This window comes from Canis lupus, chromosome 22 (assembly GCF_048164855.1).
Source record: "Canis lupus baileyi chromosome 22, mCanLup2.hap1, whole genome shotgun sequence".
Taxonomy (NCBI): Eukaryota; Metazoa; Chordata; class Mammalia; order Carnivora; family Canidae; genus Canis; species Canis lupus.
This window is the reverse complement of record NC_132859.1, coordinates 15,559,962-15,565,961: the sequence shown is the minus strand read 5'-3', so window position 1 is coordinate 15,565,961 and position 6,000 is coordinate 15,559,962. Positions and strand designations below refer to the sequence as shown.

General features: G+C 58.0%; 1 protein-coding gene across 5 annotated transcripts in view; it reads left to right on the top strand.

Moving 5' to 3' along the window:
* Window positions 1–247: 247 nt before the first annotated feature.
* SPSB4 (splA/ryanodine receptor domain and SOCS box containing 4) overlaps window positions 248–6,000 on the top strand; it is an 81,380-nt gene continuing 75,627 nt past the window's right edge. For 2 of the 5 annotated variants that reach the window (XM_072792497.1, XM_072792499.1), the window contains exon 1: window positions 1,173–1,363. The gene's annotated coding sequence lies outside the window, so the exon portion shown is untranslated. Of the gene's footprint in view, window positions 323–1,172; window positions 1,364–6,000 lie in introns of those variants that run through there. The other 3 variants (XM_072792496.1, XM_072792495.1, XM_072792498.1) reach the window with 3 other exon arrangements.

Here is a 6,000-nt window from a genome sequence, read left to right as displayed (position 1 = left end):
CGCCTGGCCCCGAGAGGAGAGGCCCGGGGACAGACCCAGTGATTGTGGAATGGGACTGAAGTCAACCCCGGGAGCGCGCGCGGACACCCGGACCCGGGACTTTTGATTTCCCAGAGGAGGCCCAGAAGCTTCGAAGCAACCTCCCGGGGCCCCCTACCCCAGCCCAGCCCACCCCACCCACCCCACCCCCGCTCTGGCCACGCCCTCTTCCTTCCCTCGGGCTGGGGCGGGCCACCCAGCGCCCGCCGTCCGCTCCGGGAGCCCGCGGAGCCGAGACCCACCTCCCCGCGCCTCGGGCGGGCGGGAAGGCCCCGTGAAGCAGGTGCAGTATGAAATTGGAATTTGAAAGATGAGTTGGAGCCTGCTCTTTAAAAATAAAGTGTGGACACGTGTCCAAGGAAGAGGCTATTAAACCATCCTCTCTCCCCGGCGGCTGGCTTCCCACGTGCGTTGGGAAGAAGCCCCAGAGCCGCCGAGTGACCGTGGGTGTCTCCTCCCCCGCGGGGCACCCCCCCCCCCGGCTCCCCGCGCGCCTGAATGAAGGGGGGAGCACCCGTGCGCATGAATGGGTGCGGGGGGAGGGAGCGCGGCGAGCGCGCGGGTGAATGGCGACCGGCGCAGGGGCGCGGGCGCGGGCTCCACTTCCCTCTCCCGCCAGCTGGTGGCCTCGGGAAGGTGGCGGCGCCGGCGGCCCGGGCTGGGACGGGCCGGGGCGCGGGATGGCGGGGGAAGGGGCGTTCCCGGCGGCCGCGCCTTCCGCGGCTATTGGATTAGTGGCCTTCGGGGATGAGCTCAGCCGGATCGGCTTTCAGCTGCAGCCTCCGGGCCGGCGGGGCAGGCGGGGAGCGGGCGGCGCAGGGGGAGGCGGCGGCTGCAGCATCCAGGGCTGGCCGCGGCGGCCGGCGCGCCCCGCGCACAAAGGCGCGCAGCCCCCGGGGAGGGCGATGAGCGCCCCGCCGCGCGGGCCCGGACCCCGGCTCCAACTACCGCTGCGCGCGCCCGGGGCGCCGGGGGCGGGGGCCGGGGGCCGAGGCGCGGCCCGCGAGCCCTGAGCCCGGGACTCGCCGCCCTCCGGGGCCGGCGCGGAGCTTCGGCACGGCGGGAGCGCGGGCCTCGGCGCGCCCCGGGACCCGCGCGGGGAGGCGCTGCCCCGCTCGCCGCCGACCCCTCGCCCTCCCGCCGTGCCCGCGCGCCAACTTCCCCAAGAACGCCCAACTCCAGGCCGCCGTGCCGGGCGCCGGCGGGGAGGACGCGCCCCTGGCCCCGCGGAGCCGGCCGGCATCTCCGGGGTGGCTCGGGCGCCCCTGAGCGGGCGGCGGCGGCCCCGCGACCCCCCCGGCAGCCGCTCGCCCTCTCTTTTATGGTGAGTATCGTCCGGCTCCTGGCGAGGGGCGCCCTCGGGCGCGCGGGAGCTCCGGGCGCGGGTCCTGCCCGGGTTCCCGGGAATTCCTGTCCGCGGGCTGTGGCCGTGCGGACCCGCTGGTTTGCGTCCAGGCTTGGGGCATTCGGGGCTTTGGGGCTGGCCCCCGATGCCGTAGGTTCGAAGCTTGTGCTTCTCGGGGTGATGGAGACGGCACGGAAAACTGCTCCCCGAGCCTCCCAGCCCGGGTCTGGGCGCAAGATCCGTCATCCATTTGCGGGGTGACCTTGGGCCAGGCGCCAAACCTCAGTTTCCTCATCTGTGGGATGGGGCTGATCATGGTACCCGCTTTATAGGGGCATTGGCAGATGTATGAGGTGATGCTCCTAGCGTACGTAGAGCTGTGCCTGGCACATAGGAAGTGCTCGGCCAGACGCTAGCCGGCATTATTATTAGCCGTGCGAGCCCAAGCGTGTCACAACTTTCCGGAGCTGTAGCCGCTCCCTCGTCTGTATAATGGGGACCGAGTAAATTCCGGGGGTCTGTTCGTCGGGGTGCGTGTGGGGGGAGGGGATTCCGAGCTCTGGAAATCAAGGGCCTGGCACGCAGGAGGCTGTGATGAAGGGTGGCTGTGGTTACCGGTTACTCTAGACGCCGGCGTGGGGAGGCTGGTGGCCCGGCCTGAGCGCCGCCGGGGCCAGTTTCTGGCCTCGCTTGGAGACAAACTTGGTGATGCTCCGGAAGGGAGGGGTCGCGAGCTCCGCGAGCCACGGGCAGGGGTAGGAGGTGGGGTCCGGGGAGGAGGGAGGAGGGCAGAGCCTGGAGCGCGGCAGGGGTGTCCGCCGGGGGTGGGGAGTGCGCAGGACGCGCCACCGGCTCGCAGCCAGGAGGGGACACCGAGCCCAGGACCTCACCGGGCTGGGGTAAACTGAGGAAGCGCCCCCCCCCCCCCAGCCTCCCTAAGGGCTGAGCGTGGACGATTGCGGACTGGAAGGGAGGGGAGGGCACCTCGGTGCCGCTGTCACCAGGAGGTGGAGAGCTCTGGGCTCTGGAGTCAGGCTAGAGTTCGAATTCTGCCTCCACCGGCAGCCCTCGCTGTGACCTTGGGCCGGTACTCTAATCTGTCCCAGCTCGGTTTCCTCCTCTGCCCTATCTTCCCCAGGCGGGGGGGAGGGGGGCTGCGGGGTGAAGATAGGAGTTCTCTCCTCTCTAGGAATCCGAGCCCCCATTCCTCCACCCACCTTCTGGCCCTCCCCGCAATCTGATGAGCCTAAATCTGGAAGACGTGAAATGTTATGCTTGAGCCTCAGGGAAACGCTATTAAAAGGAGACTCCGGGATCTGCCCACCCTCTTCCCCGCCGGTCAGGCACCATCAGAAGAGATCAGAGCACTGACTCTCTCCCAGTCTCTCCACCTTCTCCCCTCTAGCCTCCAACCAAATCTTGCAGCTTCTGTCGCTCAGGCTGGTAGGGGACTCCCCCCCCCCCCCCAACCTTCATCTGTTTCTAAAGGTCTGCAGATTAATGGAGTTCGTAGAAAGACAAAAGTGTCAATAGCATGCTATAAGCATGCTTTACACGAGGGCCTATCCCTCTGAAGTACATACCCTCCAACTGATTCAATTTTTAAAACTTCCTTAAAAAAGTAGTCCTAAAAAGAATTTAAACTACATCTGGCAAACAACAACGTTCAACCTGCTGGCCATTTCACTCCAGTATCTCTCAAATGTCTTGTATTTCTGTTTCCTTTCAAAGACTGATACATTCGATTATATAAAAAGAAAATCTGCAGGGAAAAGAAACCACCAGCAATAGTCAAGAGACATAGGACAGACTGGGGGTAGAATTGTCACTCCTATCACAAAGGGCTCGTTTCTTTCATATGTAAAAGGTTCCTCAAGTCAATAAGCAGAAGGTCAAAACTGGACAAAGACCATAAACAGTCCACACAAGACGAAATTGAAATGATACTTAAACGTATGACAGGATGCTCTACCTCCCTCAATAAGAAGAGTGCAAGTTAAAACTACAATAAGATACATTTTTTTCACGTATCAGATTAGCAGGCAGTAGCAATAAGCATTTATCAGAAACATCTTTTATTTATTTATTTTTAAAGATTTTATTTATTTATTCATGAGAAGGAGAGACATAGGCAGAGGGAGAAGCAGGCTCCTCACAGGGAGCCCAATGTGGGACTTGTTCCTGGACCCTGGGATCACACCCTGGGCTGAAGGTGGCGCTAAACCGCTGAGCCACCGGGGCTGCCCCCCAGCAACATCTTTTAAAAATATAAGTGCACTGGGGCACCTGAGTGGCTTAGTTGGGTTAAGCATCGGAGCCTTGATCTCAGGTCAGGTCTTGATTTCAGGGTTGTGCATTCAAGCCCCACACTGGGCTCCAATCTGGCCTACCTGAAAAAAAATCCATCAGTCAAAGCCCTCTCTATCTTAGAACCTCCTCAAGGCTGCCCTGCACTAGGATCAATGGACTCCAGGGTCTTCCAGGCCTGGTTACTGTCCCCTTCTCCCTTTGTCATCATTTTCTTCTCTCATTGCCTTCCACCCCCTGGCCTTTCTGGTTTTGCTGTTCTCCCTGCCTTGACTACTTTTTCTCTTTCTCCTCATCTATTTTGCTTGCTTGCTTCCTTCCCCCCTCCTTTTTCTTTTTAGAGAGAGAGAGAGAGAAAGAGTGTGAGTGGGTAGGGGGTGGAGACGGAGAGAGAGATACTCTCAAGTAGACTCTGCAGCGGAGCCCAACACAGGGCTTGATCTCACAACCCCGAGATCACAACCTGAGCCAAAATCAATCACCACCTTGGGCTCACACTTCACTTAAGACTCGCTTCTTCTGACTTGGGTAGGCCTGTCCTTGGGGGACTTTACTCTTCTCCCAGAGTTTCTCATTCCTTTGTGAAGAGACTCAGTTTAACTTACCATATGGGGGCTACTTAATTCCCCCTGAGTTGCCTGGCCTGTTGTCCCATAGCCTATTGTCCCATAGCTCCTGAAAGGTGTCTTCTCTGTTGATATAAGAACGAAGGGTCTCCGGCAACTCCCTGGCTAGACTCGGGTCATTTGTGTGGAAAATCAGGGCGGTGGTGGGACCTGGAGTGAAGTGATCCGAAGTTTCTGCTTCACAGTCATTTAAAAAAAAGTAAGTACATAAGGACTCCTGAGTGACTCAGTTGGTTGAGCTTCCAACTTGGTTTTGGCTCAGGTTGTGATCTCGAGGTTGTGGGATTGAGCCCCATGTGGGGCTCTGTGCTCAGCATGGAGTCTGCTTGAGATTCTCTCTCTCTCTCTCCCTCTCTCCCTCTGCCCTTCCCCCAGCTGGCTCTCTAAATCACGCTCTCTCCCTCAAATAAATAAGTAGAATCTTTAAAAAAGAAATAAGTACATAAATGTGTGCACTTATGTAAACATAACCATACATATTTGGTAAAGAAGATCAATAGCAAAAAATACATAAGATATCAACACATATTAAAATAAAACACGGTTCCTAAATAAGTCAGCTAGTTTATCTGCTGCTGCTCAGCTCAGGAAATAAGAATCTGGAGGCTGTGAGAAAAACACTTGTCTGTGCTGAACCCTTTGGGAAAGAGGATGGTGAACCCAAATCAGGTATCGTGGGCCCTGTGGGCCTTTCCAGGGCAGTGCTGACAACATGTGATTTTTGCTTCACATTGTTGAGTTTAGAACTTAATCCCCATTGAAGATGTGTACTTTAATTATGAGAAAAAAATGTTTGTTGTTAAAAATCCAAACTACACAAGAGATGTGGAGTAGATATTCCTTCTTCAGCCCCACTAGTAGTTTCTCACCTAGCCAGAGGTAGCAGGTGCTAGCTAGATGCTGGCAGGAGGTAGAGGAGAGCTGGGTGCTGGGTGCTGGCTCTGCCAACAAGAAATGCAGCATGTGGTGCAGAAGACAACAAGGACAAGGATGCAGGGAGATGGAGGGCTGGCACAGAGGCTGCCCGGCCTGCTTGCAGGGAGAAATCAGCCAGCCAAGGGAAAGTGGGAAGGCACCCAGAGAACGTATGGACGAGATGTAGTGCTCCAGGGAGTCTGACATGACTGCTCTGAGCTGGGCCATGCTGGGAGGCAGTGTGGGAGAAACAAATGTGAGCAGACCTTGGGGACTGTTGTGCCAAGCTCTGGGGTGCAGCTTCCCCCTGAGAAGGCACCTGGAGAGATGAATGACAAGATGGATGATGGCTTGGTCAGACTGACCCCTTGGCAGCATGGGACGGGGGTTAGGAGACACAGACTGGAGTCAAGGAGCCCCGTTAAGGAGACCATTGCCATAACTGGAGCAACAGCAGAGCTAAGGGAGAGCTGAAGTTGCTGAGAGAGCTGGAGAGATGGAGGGACCCCCAGCAGAAACTAGGCTGTACAGAGAGGAACTTGGTATACTGGAGAGGGATGAAACTGTGGCTCAGCCCTGGACATGTAGGTTATGAGGTGCCAGTGGGTCCCCAGATGTCTGACATCTGGAGAGGGTGAGCATGCCCCCAACCCCCGGCGGGGAGGCTTGTGGTAGAAAGAGGCCAGCTGGCTTTACAAGGTTGTTGGAAGAAGCACCTAATCTGGTGATGGTCAGAGGCTTCCAGAAAGAGGGATCTGGTGCTGAGGG